Source organism: Hypanus sabinus, chromosome 4, assembly GCF_030144855.1.
Source record: "Hypanus sabinus isolate sHypSab1 chromosome 4, sHypSab1.hap1, whole genome shotgun sequence".
Classification (NCBI taxonomy): Eukaryota; Metazoa; Chordata; class Chondrichthyes; order Myliobatiformes; family Dasyatidae; genus Hypanus; species Hypanus sabinus.
In genome coordinates this window covers 168,542,284-168,564,016 of record NC_082709.1, presented here as the reverse complement: position 1 = coordinate 168,564,016, position 21,733 = coordinate 168,542,284, and positions in this window count along the sequence as shown.

Sequence of the window (21,733 nt, the reverse complement as noted above, 5' to 3'; positions counted from 1 at the left end):
CTCCTTATCCGCGGGGGATTGGTTCCAGGACCCCCCTGCAGATAACCAAAAAACGCAGATGCTCAAGACCCTTATTTGACCTGTCTCAGGCAGGTGGACTTTAGGACCCGGGGGAGCTCCGGATGTGCCACCCGCAGCTGCTACTGAATCCACAGTGTTTCTGTTCCATTGGCAGAAAAGATCACGATTGAAAATAAAGTGGAAATAATAAAGCGATCGGACAGAGGTGAAACACCATAGGTCATTGGCAAAACGTTAGGCTACAATCGGTCAATGATTGGAACAATTTTAAAGGATAAAGTGAAAGGCATGTGAAAGGCCCTGCCCCAATGAAAGCTACAATCATTACTAAGCAATGCAGTGGCTTAATTATTGAAATACTTATGTTTCTTAAGTGTTTTATATGCATAGAAAGGTAAAATATATACTATATACAAGACAAATGTTTGACTAACTGATGCTAAGTAATACTGGATATACCTATTCCAAATTACGTACGAATCTGACGTAAAGACTGCCTGTACTTTATCTCATCTCTAGATTACTTATAGTACCTAATACAATGTAAATGCTATGTAAATAGTTGTTATACTGTACTGTTTATGGAATAATGACAAGAAAAGAAATCTGTACATGCTCAAACTGCCAGTGCTGGAGAGAGAACTTCCGGGTTTTCCCAATCCGCGGTTGGTTGAATCCACGCATGCGGAACCCGCAGATAAGGAGGGCCGACTGTATATAGTTAGTAGTCAGTTATATCATCGGTTTGCTTAAACGGTGTTTTAAGTGTAGCCCAAGAATTTTCTTGTAAGTCTGTTTAAAGCTTGACATTGATGCATTTTAGAGTCATTTCCAGGTCATACTCTTGGAGTTACTCTTGCCATGTGGACATGCCACATCCTAATGCACAAATGAGAAAAATTAAAATGGATTTTAATTTCAGGTGACTGACTTTTGTAAATGATAGTGAAGACCTAGAATTCTTGGTGTGATTTTAGTCTTTTCCACACAAATATTTTCAATCTTCAATTTTAGTGAAGTAAGTCATGGAATTGTTGTGTCATAGCCCATTTAATTTGTGCTGGCTGTTTTGTAGAGCAATCTAGTCTGTACCAATCTTGTTCTGTCCCTGTAGCCCTGAAAATTTATCTTCCCTCAAATGCCTATCCATTTCCTTTCTAAAATCTCTGTTTGACAACATTCCTGACACTCATGCATGCAGCTCCAGATCAGAATTATTTATGTAAAGAAGTTGTCTTTCTTTCTCTTTTCCTCTATTGCCCATCATGATAAATCTGCATATCCTGGTCCAGGTGCAATCTTGTTCACACCTAAGAAATACCCTCTCAACCATCTTCGCTCTAGATTCTGCTCTAGTTTTGGCAGTCTAACCTTGTAGCTGAAATTTTGTTCTCATTAACCCTTGGTGTATCCTCTCCTGGACTTATTCCTTCCAAAACATGGTAACCAGACTTGGATATGTTTCTCCATAAAGTCCAGGGTCCTATGTGCTTTTTTAACTTGGCTCTTAATGCATCCTCCAAAGGTTTACCCCACACTCAGTGGCTGCTTTATTAGTTAACTCCTGTACCTAATTAATAAAGTGGCCACCAAGTACATATCCATTGTCTACTACTGTTGCAGCCCATCCACTTGAAGGTTTAATATGTTGTGTGTTTACAGATGTTCTTCAGCACACCACTATGTAATGCATGGGCACTTAAGTTGCCGACATCTTCCTGTCAGCTTGAACCGGTCTGGGCATTCTCCTCTGACCTCTCTCATTAACAAGGCATTTCCGCCCACAGAACTGTTAAAAAAAAATTAAGGAGGGATGTATATAAAGCTGAGTAATCCTTTCTCATTCATCAATAAATGTGCTTCTGATGCAGGGAATATTTCCAAATTATTTGGACTTTTTTGGGCAATTTTTGGAGGGGTTGGGTAGGACTGCTGGTAAGTGGTTCGTCAAGTAATAATGACTTAAGTTTGCATTTGAAAGTCTGCCTCTCACAATTTTTTGAAACTGTTTTACAATGTTTCTGGCACTCTTGCGTGCAGTTCCAGATCATAACCACATTTTTCTAGCATTTCTATATATTTGCAGCCATCTTAAACACTTTTTAAAATGTTTAAATCTATTCTATTTTAGTAGACATGAGGATTTGCTCTTGCTATTTTTATCCAAACTACAAATCAATAAACACTAAGAAATTAAATTATGGATGAAATTAAAGTTAAGCAGTTGGAGCAATAGAGAGTGTGTTTCTTACAACAGTGGCCATTTAGCTATCAAGTTAACTCTCACATCTCAGCACAGCAGGAGAAACTGCGAGCAGTTTCAAACTCCTGCGAATGCACATCTTGCACAATTTTTCATGGTCCTGTAGGGTAACGTAATAGGAGAAAAGTACATGATTCACAACCACTGACGAGTTGGGGTTTCACTTTAAGCTGTTGGTCCAATGTGACGAAGTTATGTAAAGATCTTGAGTGCGTTTTTGTGTTTTGGTTTTGGAGTTCATTATAATGTGTTACTGGTTTCACTAAGCATAAAACACCTCACTTTGTTTTATTTCTGAAAGGCTACATTGGTGACCCCAATGCTCTAGGACAACTCCAGCGATATTGAACATGTCGGTCAATGCAGTCACTTGGAAGCTGAAAGAGTTTTGAGAGTAAAATGCCATTGCTTGGTTTGTACAGGCTGAGGCCCAGTTTGCTCTACAAGAAATTTCCACTGACGACACCAAACTCTACTACATGGTAGCGTTGCTCAGCAATTTCATGGCTGCAAGAATGGTAAGTCTGCTTGAACACCTACCTGAACACGATAAGTACATATCACTGAAGACTCGCCTACTATAGACTTTTGTACTATCAGAGTCTGAGCTTGCCAAACAGTTGCTCTCCTTGCCCGCCTCAGCAACGCTAGGCCTTCAGAGCTAATGGACCACATGCTTTCTCTCCTGTGAAATCACCAAACTTGTTTTATTTTTAAAGAACTCTTACATACAGACAGACAGACATACTTTATTGATCCAGAGGGAAATTGGGTTTCGTTACAGCCGCACCAACCAAGAATAGTGAAGAAATATAGCAATATAAAACCATAAATAATTAAATAATAATGTTAACCATGCCAAGTGGAAATAAGTCCAGGACTAGCCTATTGGCTCAGGGTGTCTGACACTCCGAGGGAGGAGTTGTAAAGTTTGATGGCCACAGGTAGGAATGACTTCCTATGACGCTCAGTGTTACATCTCGGTGGAATGAGTCTCTGGCTGAATGTACTCCTGTGCCTAACCAGTACATTATGGAGTGGATGGGAGTCATTGTCCAAAAGATGGCATGCAACTTGGACAGCATCCTCTTTTCAGACACCACCGTCAGAGAGTCCAGTCCCACCCCCACAACATCACTGGCCTTACGAATGAGTTTGTTGATTCTGTTGGTGACTGCTACCCTCAGCCTGCTGCCCCAGCACATAACAGCAAACATGATAGCACTGGCCACCACAACCTCATAGAACATCCTCAGCATCGTCCGACAGATGTTAAAGGACCTCAGTCTCCTCAGGAAATAGAGACGGCTCTGACCCTTCTTGTAGACGGCCTCAGTGTGTGATCAAGTTCGCATAGCCCTCACTAATATACCTGTGTTGGACCATAGGGAGCTTCCTAAAATGGCTGATAAATTGCATTCATTATTCCTCCTCCTTTCTCTACCACAATTAGCCCAGTCAGCAAGGCCCCCCCAATATAAGGAAGCCCATGGCAGCAAAACAGATGATGATAGGCCTATGCTTTTACCATGCTCGCTTTGGTACGAGCATAGAAAGTGCCAGCTGCCTTATAGGCTTGACAGTGTCAGTGTATTGGGACTTCAAAGGTCCGTGAACACCATGGGTTCCAACTGCCAGGGCCGTCTACAGTTCATTATGGACACCCTTTCAGGGCAACACTTTCTGTGTGGACTGCCAGCACTGCCTGTTGATGAGAAGATAAAGAGTGACAAAACCCCGCTGGAGGCTGCCAACAAGATCCAGACTTATGGGATACAACAGGTTACGCTCTGGTGGACAATGTTACACATGGGATTTCTTCCTGGCTTAAGTGGCTAGACCTCTGCTTTGCACAGATTTTCTGTGTGCCCAACAACTGTTAATCGATCTTAAGAACTGCCGGCTTGTGAGCGTCAAGCCCTGTGGGTCATTACCCTGCTCCCCCACACCCCAGTAAGTTCCCCAAAATGACTCTGTCAAATGCATACTGATGCACCTTCAATAACTCTCTCTGAGACGTGAAGGCGAGATATTGGTTTTTATTGACTGGAAGAAAGAACAAGCAGTAGTTGACCACCATACTACATCCTGGAGACTGAGGGCCAGGCTCAAGCCTCAATCGCCTTTATACCGGGGTCTGTGGGAGGAGCCACAGGAGCAGTCAGCAGGGGGTGTGTCCAGACATATTTAGTTCACCACACATACACCACCGCATGTGAGTTTACTCAACTGCTGGGTGATTTCCCAAACCTCACCAAGCCCTCATTCTCCACTGCAGTCACAATATATGGTCGAGCACCACATTCCCACAACTGGCATATGCATGGAGACTGGACCCAGAAAAGCTTGCAGCTGCGAAGACTGAGTTTGACAATATGGAAAGATTCAGCATTGCATGCTGGTCGAATAGCCTCTGAGTTTCACTGCTCCATGTGATCCTTTAGTCCGAGGTGGTTGCCACCCATGTGGTGATTACTGATGCCTTAACAAGGCCACCACCCCGATCATTACTAATTAGGGCTACCATCAGGTGTCTCTGTGCTCAGAGGATGTTCCCAAAACAGGTGTGATAAACCCATTTGCCCTTGTTGAGTTTCTGCGCTTGCCGTTTGGGCTGAATGATGCAGCACAGACTTTCCAATGGCTGATGGACTCTGTACTAAAAGACTTGGACTTTCCTTTTGTTTACATAGATGACGTACTTGTCACCAGTGCGACCAAATCCGATCAGCATATCTCATCTCCGCACATTTTTCAAGCGCTTAAGCCAGCACAGGTTGATTATTAACCCTGCTAAATGCCAGTTCGGGTTGTCAGCCATTGACTTTCTCACCCATCACAACTCTGCAGGAAGTGTGAAACCTCTCCCATCAAAAATAGTTGCTATTATGGATTTCTCATCACCCCACACTACAAGATAACTACAGGAGTTTTTAGGTATGATAAACTTCTATCACTGCTTTGTTCCACGAGCTGCTGAACGTGTGCTCCTGCTGTATAGTGCACATAAAGGCAATACTCTTATCAAATGCTTGACTGGTCAGTGAACATGACTAAGGCAGTTAATGATACCCAACGAGCTCTTTCTAATGCGACGCTGCTGGCCCACCTGCTCCCCGGTGCACCCGTAGCCATTACCACTGATGCCTCAGACTGTGGTGTGGTGCTGCTCAACTTCCTCGGCCAGCAGCTTCATACCCCCGAAAAGAACTACAGCATGTTTGACCGTGAACTTTTTGGTCTATATTTGGCTGTCTGTTGCTTTCATGTCCTAGTGGGTCGCCATTTCACAGCGTTCATGGACCACAAACCCCCTGTGCACGTGGTGGCCAAAATGTCAGGCCCTGGTCTGCGTGGCAGCAACATCGCCTGGCCTACATATCAGAGTTCACAACTCATATACAACATACGAAGGGGAAAAATAACGCCATGGCTAATTGCGTCTCATGGCCAGCTGCTGAGGCCGTACACACAGGGGTTGACTACACTGGCATGGCTGCCGACCAAGTTATTGACACAGAGGTCCAGGCTTACTGAACAGAGTTAATGGGCCTGTGGTTGGCTGACACTAGGCTTGGGGAAGCTGGGGGTTTTTCTCCTGTGTGATGTCTCAACCGGCTGTCCTGCAAACTGGAGGCTGGGTGTTTTATACATGGCTTCTCGCATCCGGGCTGGAAGGCCTCACAGAAACTGGTTGCACTAAAGTTTGTTTGGCACGACCTCAGAAAGGATGCGCATGACTGCAGCTTGTGTAGAGTGCCACTGGGCAAAATTAAATTGTCATGTTCAGGCGCTATTAGCACTTTGAGGTCCCTAAGTGATGGTTTGACCATGTCAACGTGGATCTTATGGGTCCTCTTGCCCCTCCTGCAGTTTCACACACCTTCACTATACAGGAGCACCAGGTGGCCAATGTCTTTCTAGTATCAGCAATGGCTGCAGATGTGGCTCGGGCATTCATCAGCATCTGAGTGGGTCAGCGTGGCGCCCCATCTGATATTTCCTCTGACCACGTTTCCCCAATTAATTTCAGACCTCTGGGCTGCAATGGCCCAGATCCTCAGCATTAGGCTACATCGTACCATGGTGTACCACCCGCAGTCCAATGGTCTATGTGAGCAGTTTCACCGCCTCTTAAAGGCTGCTCTGAGGGCTTCTCTGACCAATGAGTGTTGGCATGATCGACTCCTTGGATCCTGCTGGAGCTCAGAACTGCTCCAAAAGAGATCCTGCAGTCACCCATGGCAGAGTTGGTATACCGGCAGCCATTATGGTGATTTCATTCCTGACGCCATGACCGCCTGATCCGCTTCTCATCAGCGTTCCACCTTCCTCAATAAATGCAATTCCTCTGCACCTATTCCTTCTCCCCATCATGGCGTCCAGAATTCTTGGGGTCCTGTAGACCTACATTCCACCATTTTTGTTTTCATCTGACGTGATGCACACCAACATCCCCTTAGGCTCCCTTACGATGGCCTGTTCCATAGTTTGAAACTTTTATCATAGGTAAGAGGGGTAAACTTGAATGTATTTTGGTAGATTGCCTTAAACAGACCCAGAAAGACTTGAAGTATTCCCCTACCATGTCTCTGGGGTCACAACATGACCATGAGCCTACCAATGCACCTCTGGATGAGCCAGAGGCGCCTACAGTCCCTCCACCCTATGGAACACAGGACATGAGCTGGATGGCTTGTCCAAGGTCTAGACAGGCTTACAATGCAGGTTTTAGTGAATTCTGGGAGGCTGTATAGGATAACATAATTGGAAGAAATGTACATAATTCACAAACGTTGACATTGAGTTTAGGGCTTCCCTTTAAGAGACTGGTCTCATGTGATGACATTGTTACATAAAGATTTTTAGCAAGCTTTTGAGTTCAGGTTTTGGAGTTCAATAAAATACATTGCAGGTTTTATTAAACATAAAATGACTCACTTCATTTTATTTATGAGAACCTGCAGTCCCAGAGCACACCTCCACGGTTTAGAAAGCTCGTCAATGCCTCAGTTTTCTGAGGAGACTGCAGAGAGCTGCACATCAATACTCACGACCTTCTACATTCTAACATGCTGTATCACTGTGTGATACAGAAGCGGCCCTGTGGTGGACAAGAGGGCCCTACAACAGGTAGTTAAAATGGCCTATACCATCATCCACAGCAGCTCTACAAGAGACTAAACAACATCCATATCAGGACTACTAGACTCAAAAACAGTTACTTCATCCAAACCATCAAGCTGATCAACAACTCCACCCATTAACCCACACCACTGCATATAAATACCTAACATAAATGTGCAGACTATTTTCTAAACGGGGAGAAAATACAAAAATCTGAGATGCAAAGGCACTTGGGAGTCCGCGTGTAGAACACCATAAAGGTCAAGTCGGTGCTAAGTTAGCATTCATTTCAAGAAGTCTAGGATACAAGAGCAGGGATGTGATGCTGAGGCTTTGCAAGGCACGGGTGAGGCCTCACTTCGAATATTGTGAACAGTTTTGGGCCCCTCATCTTAGAAGAGATGTGCCGGCATTGGAGAGGGTCCAGAGAAGGTTCACAAGGTTGATTGCAAGAATGAAAGGGTTATTGTACGAGGAATGTTGGATGGCTCTGGGTCTGTACTTGCTGGAATTTAGAAGGATGAGGGTGGATCTCATTGAAGCCTTTTGAATGTTGAAAGGCCTAATCAGTGTAGACATGGAAAGGATGATGGGAGAGTGTAGCCCAGCCTCAGAGGGGCATCCTTTCAAACCAGAGATGCGGAGAAGTTTATTTAGCCAAAGCATGGTGAATTTGTGGAATTTATTGCCACATGCGGCTGTGGAGGCCAGGTTGTTGGGTGTATTTAAGGCAGAGATTGATGGGTTCTTGATTGGACATTGAATCAAAGGTTATGGGGAGAAGGTTGGGAACTGGGGTTGAGGAGGAGAAAAAAAAGGATCAGCCATGATTGAATGGCAGAGCAGACTCAGTGGGCCAAATGGCCTAATTCTGTTCCTTGGCCTTATGGTATATTATATCTGTATATCCTACTGCATTGAATAACCAGATAAATGGCAGATACTGGATATCCTCTGTTAAATATGTCTTTTGTGCTCAGTTTTTAGATTTGTAAGACTGGATTGTTATAGTGGGTGTTGTTATTGTGCACTTGCCTCTGAGGTATTTTTGTGTCTGCACAATACTATGCTATCTTCTAAAATCACTACAGTGAATCATGCGCTTTCTGCCTCTCCTGGCACCAATGCAATCAATGAAAACCTATTGACATGAAACACAATCTGAGAATTTAGTTTTTTTTAAACTATAAGCCCATTGTATTTGCTTCCTCTTATGATAATACTGTCTTCTCAAGAATTGATCTAGTGCATTATTGGGTTTACAATTGCAAAGCAGTCATGCATGGAGAAAGTTATACACCGTGCTATAGGTATGCTTTCATGATGTCCTTTGAAGTTGAAGTCTCAATTATTCTAATTCATATTAATGTAGTTAAAAGGTTGAGTGTAGCTTAGAGAAATATGCTGACCATATAAAGTTGTGGGGCAGAGCAAGTCTTCAGATGTTCAGAAAATATCTACAAAGGCATGTTGATAAATGATGGCCAGTGAAGAATAGTGTGAGAAAAAGCAGAGAATCAGGCACTTTGGCCCACTATGTTGTGCCAAACCAATTAAATTAGTAATAAAATGGCAAACTATACTACTCTCTCCTGGCCTATATAATGTCCATATCCTTCCATTTTCCACACATTTGTGTCTATCTAAATGTCTCCTAAAAAGTGTCTAACGTTTATGCTTCTACCACCACTCCAGGCAGCATATTCTCGGCACCCGCCTCTCCCTGTGAGTAATAAAAAAAAAACAACTAACCCTTAATATCTCCTTTGAAATTACCCCTTCTCACCTTAAATGCATGCTCTCTGGAATTAAGCATTTCAACCTTGGAAAATAGATATTGTCTGCCTACTGTATATCTCTCATTAACTTATAAGCCTCTATCAGATCTCCCCTCAGCCTCCACTGCTCCTGAGGAACTTTGCCCAACTTCTCGTTAAAGTCCATGCCTTCTAATCCAGGCAACAACCTGGTGAACCTCTTCTGCACCCTCCCCAATGCCTTGACATGCTTCTCTATAATGGGGCGACCAGAACTGTATGCAATACTCCAGTTGCAACCTAACTAGAGTTTTATAAAGCCGGAATATAATGTTCTGACCATTGAACTAAATGCCTCAAGTATTAAAAACAGACATGCAATATGCCTTCCCGACCACCCCTTCAACTTGTGTACCCACTTTCACAGAGGTATAAACTTAGACCCCAAGATCCCTCTGCTCAACAACTGTTAAGGATCTTGCCCTTAACAGTGTACTGTCTCTTTGCATTTGACCTGTCACATTTGTTTGGGTTAATCACATCTACCATTTCTCCGCCCATATTGCAACCTGTCTATATCCCGTTGTATTCTTTGCCAGTCTTCTATGTCATCCACAACACCACCAATCTTCATATCATCTGCAAACTTACCAATCCAGCCATCTATATTTTCATCCAGGTCACTTATATACATCAGAAACAGCAGAGGTTGCAGTACAGAAACCTGCAGAATACTGCTAATCACGAACCTCCAGCTAGAATAGGTCCCTTCAACCACCACCCTCTGAGTTCTATAGGCAAGCTGTTCTGAATCCAAATGATAAATTCATCATGGATTCCATGCTTCTAAGGTTCTGGGTGAGCCTCCCATGAGAAACCTTGACAAATGCCGATTAAATCCATATAGTCAACATCCACATCTCTACCTTCAACAATCACCCTTGTCAGAAAACTTACGCTAGTAAGACATGATGTGCCCTGTACAAAGCCGTGCTGGCTCTCCCTAATTAGGCCATGGTTTTCCAATTGCTCATAAATCCTATCCCTAGGAATTCTCTGCAGTAACTTCCCTACCACTAATGTGAGACTCACTGGTCTATAGTTTCCAGGATTATTCCTTGCTCCCTGCTTAAATAATGGAACAATGTTAGCCATTTGCCATGGTGTTTGCAATCTCTCGTAGAATTATAGACCCCTTTGCTGTCTGTCCTTTCAGAACAGTGATTAACAGTTCTTTGGAATCAAGGGATATTGGGTCCAATCCTGGGAAATTGAGGAAGGTGATTAGCCATGATCTTAAAAAATAGCAGAGCAGACTGAAAGGGTCTATTCCTTTCAGTCTATTCCTACTCCCACTCCTTACATTCTTAGACATTCATCGCTAATTATGGCCTCTTGATCATTATTAAAATTGGCTGTCACATTGCCTGATGCAAAACAATGGTCTTTGCTCCATAAGTACTTGTGTTGTGGTTGGATGAGATCATGACAATAATGAGCCAGAAGGGCATTTGCAGCAATGAAGTAGTTTTCTGCTTCTCATTACTGAGGTTAGCATTTTTTTTGAACTCCAGATTATGTATTTATTATTTATTTTTGATTGTTTAAAGCAATTTTTTTTAAAGACGCAGCACGGATGGTCCTTCCAGCCCTTTGAGCCCCACCACTCAGCAATCACCCAATTTAATCCCAGCCTAATCACGGGACAACTTACAATGACTAGTTAACCTACCAACCAGAACATCTTTGGACTGTGGGAGGAAATCCCACGGTCATGGGGAGAACGTACAAACTCCTCACAGGCAGCGACGGGAATTGAACCCGGGTTGCTGGTGTTGTGAGGTGTTGTGCCAACCACCGCGCTACTGTGCCCCTCCCCCCCCAGCTGTCTTTGTGGGATTTGAACTCCTGCACCTCACCACTGTCAGTCCAGTAACCCAAATACTATATTACTGTCCAGAGGGCTTCCTTACACATAGCTCCTTATTCCCCACAGATAGAGTATCTTCTGTTAAATTTCACTGCCAACTACATCAATCCTTTGTTATCTTCCAGACCAAAGAATGAAAATTAGCACCTCTACTGAACTGTGAAACAAAAATTCAAAGTAAATGCATTATCAAAGTACATATATGTTACCATATGCTACCCAGAGGTTCATTTTCTTGCAGGAATTCACAGTAGGTATAAAGAAACACAATAAAATCAATGACAAACTATACACAAACAAATAAGGATAAATAACCAATGTGTAAAAGATGACAAACTGTAAATACAAAAAATTAATACTAATAATAATTAAATAAGGAATAAACAATATGGGAATATTAGTTGCAGAGTACTTGAAAGCAAGGCTGTAGGCTGCGCAATCAGTTGAGTGTTGGAGTGAGTGAAGTTATCCCCTCTGCAGGTATTGGAGCCTGATTGTTGCAGGGTGATAACTGTACCTGAACCTGGTGATGTGGGACCGAAGGCTCCTGTACCTCCTTGTAGATGAGCTTAACAGTTGTGAGGGTTCTTCTTGTGATGCACTAGCCTGGACCCATTACTTTGCAAGTAGGGATCTGCTAGTGAGGAAGTGCAAGATTTTTCAACAGGAGTCTTTGATTGGAGTACTGCGCAGACACAGTAGAAGAGTTCCCCTGCAATTCTGGTGAAGAGCTTTTAAGAACCCAGTATCCATAAAAGAGTGGTATCATCTAGCTGAGCAGTCATCAGAGGAGTGGTCTGAGGCAGGGTGGTAAGGTTTTGGTGAGAACAGGCAGAGGAAAGGTAAGTAGTTATGTTCATTCTTTATTTATTTTTTCATATTTCCTTGAGAGAATAGGGTGTATGTCTACAGGGTCATTGTTCTGTTCTGGGTCTCAGATGTAGGATTTCCAGGAAGCTGAGAAGCAGGACCTCAAGGGTAGTAATCATGGGATTGCTGCCTGTACCACGCAACAGTGAGGATAGGAGTAGAATGAGGTGACAGATAAATGTGTGGCTGAAGAATTGGAGCAGGGGGCAAGGATTCAGATTTCTGCATAACTGGGACCTCTTCTGGGGCAGGTGTGACCTGTATAAAAGGGGTGGGTTTCACTTGAATCCAAGGGGGACCAATATCCTTGTGGGGAGGTTTACTAGAGCTGTTGGGAGTGATTTAAACTTATATAGTAGGGGGATGGGAACCAGTATGATAGAGCTGAGGATGAGCCAGCAGGTTTACAAGTAGATGATGGGTGTAACATGAATGTAAGGAAGGACAAGCCAATGACTGGGTACAAATGCAGATAGAGCAAAGAGTTAAATTGTACCACAGAGGCAAAATTCAAAAGAGCGAAGAATGCAGGACTAACGGTGCTGTATTTAAATGCATGTAGCATTCGGAATAAGGTGGATGAACTTGTGGCGCAATTAGACATTGGTCGGTATGACGTGGGCTGAGTTGGGGCTGAAAGAAGGTCATAGTTGGGAGCTTAACATTGTATTGAAAAGCATAGGCAGTGGTGTGGCTCTGTTGGTAAGAGATGGAATTGCATCTTTCGAAAGAGGTGACATAGGGTCAGAAAATGTTGAATCTTTGTGGGTAGAGTTAAGAAACTGCAAGGGTGAAAAAAAACATCATGGGAATTATACATAAGCCTCAAAATAGTAGCCAAGATGTGGTGTTGAGATTGCAAAGGGAGCTGGAAAGGGCATGTAATAAGGATAATGACACAAATGTGTTGTGGGGCTTCAATATGCAAGGGGATTCGGAAAATCAGGTTGGAATGGGAATCAGAATTAAAATATTAAAACCACCAGGATGTCCCGCTTGTGGTGGATGGACCAGAGGTGCTCCACAAAGCCATACCATCTCCAAAGGGATCCTCTCACAAAATATATTTATCTCTGCCCACATTCCACAGAGGTCACTGCTCTCTACAACTCTCTTGTCCATTCTCCCCACTAATCTCCCTCCCAGCACTTATCTCTGCAAGTGGCTTAAATGCTATTCTTGCCCCTACACTTCCTCTCTCAACATCATTCAGGTCCCCAAACAGTCCTTCCAGGTGAGGCAAAATTTCACTCGCAAATCTGCCGGGGCTATCGATTGTGTCTGGTGCTCCTGATGCGGCCTCTTCTACATTGTAAAGACCCATCGTAAATTGAGGGACTGTAGCGGTGTGCTACAAACAGCGCTAAAATTACGACACGGAGTCGGTAAATGCAGTCGAAGGAAAAACTTTATTCGAAAACTTCAGCCTCACTTTTAAGCCTCTGTCAACCGGCCCCCCATGGCGAAGAGGCTCCAAAGCTCTGTGCTCGCAAACCCCCGTAGGCTATCTAATTGTGAGTCGGTTCGCATACGCTAGGAAATGAGCCGCCACATAACCCCCCCCCCAGAACCGGCGATACACCCCCCAATGTCCACAGCCTGGGCCAGAACCTGCTTGGGAGGTCGGCCTCTGCGCCGAGGCGCCGGAAACTCGGCCGGTTGCGCCAGGTCCACATGGGCCGGCTTGAGGCGGTCCACCGTGAAAACCTCCTCCTTCCCCCCAACGTCCAGCACGAACGTGGACCCGTTGTTCCGGAGCACCGTAAACGGCCCCTCGTATGGCCGCTGCAGCGGTGGCCGATGCCCGCCCCTTCGTACAAACACAAACTTACAGTTCCGTAGGTCTTTGGGTACGCAGGTCGGGTGCCGCCCATGCTGTGAAGTGGGTATGGGGGCCAGGTTACCGAGCTTCTCGCGAAGTCTGCCCAGGACTGCAGCGGGTTCTTCCTCTTGCCCCCTCGGGGCTGGTAGGAACTCCCCGGGGACGGCCAGGGGCGCGCCGTATACCAACTCGGCCGACGAGGCGTGCAGGTCGTCCTTGGGCGCTGTGCGGATGCCGAGAAGGACCCAGGGAAGCTCGTCCGCCCAGTTGGCTCCTCGCAGGCGGGCCATGAGGGCCGACTTCAGGTGACGGTGGAAACGCTCCACTAGCCCGTTCGACTGTGGGTGGTAGGCAGTGGTGTGGTGCAGCTGAGTCCCCAAAAGGCTGGCCATAGCTGACCACAGGCTGGAGGTGAACTGGGCGCCTCTGTCGGAGGTAATGTGGGCTGGTACACCAAAGCGGGATATCCAGGTGGCGATCAGGGCTCGGGCGCAAGATTCGGAGGTGGTGTCGGTGAGCGGGACCGCCTCTGGCCATCTTGTGAACCGGTCCACGATAGTCAGGAGGTAACGCGCTCCGCGCGACACTGGCAGGGGGCCCACGATATCCACATGAATGTGGTCGAAACGCCGGTGGGCGGGATGGAACTGCTGCGGTGGGGCTTTGGTGTGCCGCTGAACCTTGGCCGTCTGGCAGTGCATGCACGTCCTGGCCCATTCACTGACCTGTTTGCGGAGTCCGTGCCAAACGAACCTGCTGGAAACCATCCGGACAGTTGTCCGGATGGAGGGATGCGCCAAGTTATGAATGGAGTCGAAAACACGTCGCCGCCAGGCTGCGGGGACGACCGGACGGGGCTGGTTGGTGGCGACGTCACAGAGTAGGGTCCTCTCACCTGGGCCCACGGGGAAGTCCTGGAGCTGCAAACCAGAGACTGCAGTCCTGTAACTCGGAATCTCCTCATCTACCTGCTGTGCCTCTGCCAGTGCCTCAAAGTCTACCCCTTGGGAAAGGGCATGAACGGTAGGGCGAGAGAGCGCATCCGCCACGACATTGTCCTTACCCGAGACGTGCCGGACATCCGTTGTGTATTCAGAGATGTAGGACAGGTGGCGTTGCTGGCGGGATGACCAGGGGTCGGATGCTTTCGTAAACGCAAAGGTAAGCGGTTTGTGGTCCGTGAACGCGGTGAAGGGCCGACCTTCTAGGAAGTACCTGAAATGCCGGATTGCCAGGTAGAGCGCCAACAGTTCCCGGTCAAAAGCACTGTACTTGAGCTCGGGTGGCCGCAGGTGTTTGCTGAAAAACGCCAGGGGTTGCCAGCGACCTGCGATGAGCTGCTCCAGCACCCCACCGACTGCCGTGTTTGATGCGTCCACTGTGAGGGCGGTAGGGGTGTCCATTCTGGGATGTACTAGCATTGCGGCGTCAGCCAAAGCTTCCTTCGTTTGAACGAAAGCGGCGGCGGACTCCTCGTCCCAGGTAATGTCCTTGCTCGGACCCGACATCAGGGCGAACAGGGGGCGCATGATCCGGGCAGCTGAAGGGAGGAAGCGGCGGTAGAAATTGACCATACCTACGAATTCCTGAAGGCCTTTGACCGTGGTGGGTCGGGGGAAGTGGCGGACCGCATCTACCTTAGCGGGCAGAGGGGTTGCCCCGTCTTTAGTAATCCTGTGGCCCAGGAAGTCAATGGTATCAAGTCCGAACTGGCATTTGGCAGGGTTGATTGTAAGACCGTACTCACTCAGTCGGGCGCAGAGTTGACGGAGGTGGGACAGATGCTCCTGACGACTGCCGCTGGCTATGAGGATGTCATCCAAATAGATGAACGCGAAGTCCAGGTCCCGTCCCACCGCGTCCATTAACCGCTGGAACGTCTGTGCGGCATTCTTCAGGCCGAACGGCATGCGGAGGAACTCGAAGAGGCCAAACGGGGTGATGAGAGCCGTCTTGGGGACGTCGTCAGGATGCATCGGGATTTGATGGTACCCTCGGACAAGGTCGACCTTGGAGAAGATCCGGGCGCCGTGCAGGTTTGCCGCAAAGTCCTGAATGTGCGGCACAGGGTAGCGGTCCGGTGTGGTAGCCTCGTTCAGCCTGCGGTAGTCGCCGCACGGTCTCCAGCCCCCCGTCGCTTTGGGCACCATGTGCAGGGGGGAAGCCCAGGGGCTGTCGGACCGCCGGATGATCCCCAATTCCTCCATTCTCTGGAACTCCTCCTTCGCCAGTCGGAGCTTGTCCGGGGGAAGCCGCCGAGCACGGGCATGGAGGGGTGGTCCCTGTGTCGGGATGTGGTGCTGTACGCCGTGCCTGGGCATGGCTGCTGTGAACTGCGGTGCCAGAACCGATGGGAACTCCGCCAGGACCCTGGTGAAGTCGTTGTCGGACAGCGTGATGGAGCCGAGGTGAGGGGCTGGCAACTGGGCCGCGCCCAGGGAGAACGTCTGAAAGGTCTCGGCGTGTACCAGTCTCTTCCTGGGCAGGTCAACCAGCAGGCTGTGAGCTCGCAAAAAATCCGCACCCAGAAGCGGTTGGGCTACGGCGGCCAGTGTGAAGTCCCACGTGAACTGGCTGGGGCCGAACTGTAGCTGCACCTGACGGGTGCCATAGGTCCTTACTGTGCTGCCATTCACGGCCCTCAGGGGGGGACCCGGTGCCCTGCTGCGAGTGTCGTAACTGGTCGGAGGTAAAACGCTGACCTCAGCCCCAGTATCGACCAAAAAGCGGCGTCCCGACCTGCTATCCCACACATACAGGAGGCTATCCCGATGGCCAGCCGCCGTAGCCATCAGCGGCGGCTGGCCCTGGCGTTTCCCGGGAACTTGCAGGGCGGGCGGCAACGGCGGGCTTCTGCGCCCCACCGCTGGTGGTAGAAGCACCAGTGGTCATTGGGCCGGGGGTTAGTGGGCTCTGCGGCCGGGCCTGGACTGGTTTGCTGCCGGGAGCGTGGCTGGGAGATCTGTGCGATGGACGCCCCGCTCACCTTTTTGGCGTTCCACAGCAAGTCCGCCCGGGCTGCCACCTTCCGGGGGTCACTGAAATCCGCGTCGGACAGCAGCAGGCGTATGTCCTCGGGCAGCTGCTCCAGGAATGCCTGCTCAAACATGAGGCCTGTGTGTCCCTCGGCCAGAGACAACATCTCGTTCATTAAAGCCGATGGAGGTCTGTCGCCCAAGCCATCCAGGTGCAGTAAACGGGCAGCCCGCTCGCGCCGTGAGAGTCCGAAAGTCCTGAGGAGCAGGGCTTTGAATTCCGTGTACTTGCCGTCTGCCGGGGGCGACTGTACGAACTCCGCGACCTGGGCCGCTGTGTCCTGGTCGAGGGAGCTCACCACGTAGTAGTAGCGGGTGTCTTCTGAGGTGATCCGGCGAACGTGGAATTGGGCTTCGGCTTGCTGGAACCATAGGTCCGGGCGCTGTGTCCAGAAACCCGGCAGTTTCAACGAAACCGCATGAACAGAGGCGGCGTCGGTCATTTCTGGTCCAAAAATCGTTTGGACCGTCGGGGTCACCAATTGTAGCGGTGTGCTACAAACAGCGCTAAAATTACGACACGGAGTCGGTAAATGCAGTCGAAGGAAAAACTTTATTCGAAAACTTCAGCCTCACTTTTAAGCCTCTGTCAACCGGCCCCCCATGGCGAAGAGGCTCCAAAGCTCTGTGCTCGCAAACCCCCGTAGGCTATCTAATTGTGAGTCGGTTCGCATACGCTAGGAAATGAGCCGCCACAGGACCACTTCGTCAAGCTCTTCCACTCCATCTGCCACTTACTGGTGGCCAAGCATTTTAATACCGATTGCCATTCCCATTTTGACATGTCAGTCCATGGCCTCTTGTGCTAAGATGAGACTACCCTCAGGGTGGAGGAGCTACACATTATATTCCATCTGGGTAGCCTCCAACCTGTTGGCATGAATATTGATTTCTCCGTCCAGTAAACAATTCCCCTCTCTGACCTTTTATCTCTTCTCACCTGGCTTTACTGCCCCTGGATTCCCTCCTCCTTCTCTTTCTCACATGGTCCACACTCCTCTCCTATCAGATTCCTTTCTTTCTCTAGCCATTTCCACCTATCACCTCTCAGCTTCTTACTTCATTCCCCACCCATACCTAGCTTCACCTATCACCTTCTCGCTTGTACTCCATTCCCTCCCCCTCTTCCCTTATTCTGGCTTTTTCCCCCTTCCGTTCCAGTCCTGATGAAGGGTCTCAGCCAAAAATGTCGACTGTTTATTCATTTCCATTGATTCTGCCTGACTTGCTGAGTTACTTTCCCATTTTGTGGATGTTGCTCTCTCAATATTCGGTAGGTTACCAGCAGTACTGGTCTCTTTATTTAAGGAGGTACACTGAATATGTGCTTTGAAGGTTTAATGGGTTGAAACCTGGAATAGTTGAGTGGCGGGATGGAGATACGTCTCTTCCAAAGGAGGTCTAAGGTGCTCCTTCCCTCCGCAAGCCGGCAGGTCACCCCTGGGCAAGGTGTAGCACCTGATTAGCCCCCGATCAGCATCATGTGAAGCCATGGGAACAAGTGGTCGATGGCTGTGTGAGCAGCTGGTGCATATCTAAAGTCCTGGTTATGCGACCACTGATGCCTGGCAGACAATCTCTGAAGTGTATTGATAAGGGCTGGGATCACATGTCATGTGCTCAGAAGGCAATGGCAAATCACTTCTGAAGAAAAATTTGCCAAGAACAATCATGATGGGGAAAGACCATGATTGCCATGTCAAACAACAAGGAACAAAACCTGGAATAAAGGGTTGTGAAGAAATATCGATCTGGTTGGGTCTATGTTCACTGAAGATCAGAAGAATGTACAGATTTTATTAAAATATATTAGAGAGGGACGGGTAAGTTAGATAATTTTTCCTCATGAGGAAATCCACAATAAGAGGCAAAGCTTCAAAATAAATGTTCACCTACTTCAGATCGAGATTCAAGTTTATTGGCCACATGTAGATCAAAACATACAGTGATATGTGTCACTTGCATTAACAACCAACACACGCGAGGGTGGTCTGTTGGGAACCCATAAGTGTCTCACAGTGGCTGGCACCAATGTGATATTACAAACATGAGAAAATCTGCAGATGCTGGAAATCTGAGCAACACACAAAAAATGCTGGAGGAACTCAGCAGGCCAGGCAGCACCTGTGGAAAGAGTACAGTCAATGTTTCGGGCCAAGACACTTCGGCAGGACTGGAGAAAAAAAGCTGAGGAGTAGATTTGAAAGGTGGGGGGAGGAGAGAGAGAAACACCAGGTGACAGGTGAAACATGGAGGGGGAGGGATGAAGTAAAGAGCTGGGAAGTTGATTGGTGAAAGAAAAGGGGGAGGAGCATCAGAGGGAGGCGATGGATGGAAAAGGAGGTAACGTGAGAGAGGGAAAAAGGGGCCAGGGAATGGTGAAAGAGGGGAGGAGGGGCACTACCGGAAGTTTGAGAAATCTATGTTCATGCCATCAGGTTGGAGACTACCCATACAGAATATAAGGTGTTGTTCTTCCAACCTGAGTGTGGCCTCGTCACGACAGTGGAGGAGGCCATGGGTGTATATATCATAATGGGAATGGAAAGTGGAATTAACCAACCTCCATGTCCAACATACAATTCTCCAAAACTTGCGCCAACAATGGGATCACTCCAGCAAGCGCAGTCTCCTAGTGGCCACCCATTTTAGTTCCACTTCTGATTCCCATTCCGATATGTCTATCGATGGCCTCCTCCACTGTCGTGATGAGGCCACACTCAGGTTGGAGAAACAATACCTTATATTCTATCTGGGCAGCCTCTAACCTGATGCCATGTACATCGATTTCTCAAACTTCCGGTAATGCCCCCCTCATTCACCTTTTCCCTCGCTCACCTTAGCTCCTTGCCTGCCCATCGCCTCCAGCAGGTGCTCCTCCCCCTTTTCTTAATTCTATGGCCTTCTGTCTCTTTCACAAATCAACCTTCCAGCTCTTTACTTCATCCCTCCCCTCCCCAGCTTTCACCTATCATCTTGTATTTCTTTCTCCCCTACCACCACCTTTTAAATCTACTCCTCAGCTTTTTTTCTCCAGTCCTGCCAAAGGCTTTTGGCCCAAAATGTTGACTGCACTCTTTCCATAGATGCTGCCTGGCCTACTGAGTTCCTCCAGCATTTTGTGTGCGTTACCAACATGGCATGCTGCAATTCTCAGCAGAACAACACAGAACACAACAGAACTGAACAAAATTAGCAACGAAACAACAACAGCAAAGCAAGCTTCATTGCTCCCTCACGTGCGCAAATGTGCAGTCCTCTAACTCCAAGAAATGCCTCCAGTAGATTTGGATTTGGGCTCATACATGCACACATTGGGCCTTCGACTACTCCAGAGGACTCGCAGAGGTTCGCAGGCCCAGGCTCTGACTAGTCTTCCAGTCTTCCGATTTGATCCTCGAACCTCGATTCTTGGCATTGACTCCAAGATCTGCCAATCTTCAAACACCAGGCCTTGAACTCCAGACTCTCTGATTTGGGATCCCAGGGTTTTATTGGACCTTGTTCCTCCTGCCTGGATGAAACTAAACCTCTGGAACTGGACAACAAATCGCTGACCCTGAGGTTGGTGGGGGGTGGGGAGAGGGCATCAGCCTTCGTCTACGCTAGTCTGTGAATTGGACAACTGGCCAAACATCCTAGTCTGGCCTGTAGACATCCCAAATCTGCATCGCTGGACTTCGAATGCAGAGCAGGGAATTAAGACTCCAGCCAGTCCTCTTATTTCCCACATCCCTATCCTAAACCCTTACCTGATCCCTGACTCACCTCTCAGTCCCCAAATCCACCCAGCACAAGCCCAAGAAAACACTAAAAACAAATAAAACTGAGACGTGACCTCAACAGAGCCATCTTGAAGTTGAAGTTGAATTTCTTCTCTTGGGGATGTGGAATCAGAAGAGTAATCCAGCCCTGGAAACATTAAGGGTGGAGTCATCAAAAAAATTCAAGGCAGAAACAGACTGGCTTTTAAACAATAGGTAGTCAAACATGATGGAAACAGAGTGGAATGTGGCGTTGAGGACAAAAGCAGGTCATTATTAATATTAGTCTATAATGACACAGGCTGGTAAGTTCATGTTGTCTACTCCTGTTCCTGTGTCTCATGTTCTTATGTTGCTTTTTTCAACTGTGTTGAAATTTTACTCCTTTGAGCGAACTTCTGACTGTAAGGCATTAACTCCGCCTCGGCCAACATTTGACCCTGGGCATCCAAGTCTGTATGTATCAACATTTTCCAAGTACCAGGTTCTCCTCAGGAAGCTGTGAAAACTTTATGTAAAAACACTCACATTATCATTGATATTTGATACATGACCCGCCTCTGCAGTTTGCGTTCATTCCTAAACAAATGCACACGAAAATCAGATATAATCACGTTGAATGTATTGGAGCAAAGGCCAGTTTTCGTAAGTTCCCTGCCTTCCTGTGTACATCTGAGAACTTAAAGACAAAGATTAGCAGTGAAATGCATCCTCTGCATGTCAAACCAGCGAGGATTATGCTGACCTGCTGAGTTCCTCCAGCACTTGGTGTGTGTTAGTTTAGTCTTACTACATTTACCCTTCTATCAAAATAAAACCCTATAGTCTCAAGCACAATATATTCTATGAAGGCTCTTCAGAGGTGGAGTTTTAATATTTCTTATACATGGAAGTCTGGATTTTATGCCTGGTAGCATGGGCATTTCCTTCCCTTGAACAAACTGATGAATCAGCCATTGCATAATTGGCAGTCAACTCTATGGAATTATCATGAGTCGTCAGAAGCTCTTGTTTCTGAGCCAGGAGTGAGGGGTTCTGTATCTCTGGGTACTAGCCTCCGTAGTATCCAAGACATCTTCATGGAGTGGTGCCTCAGAAAAAGCAGCTAGCATCTTTAAGAACCCTCATCAACCAGGACATGCCC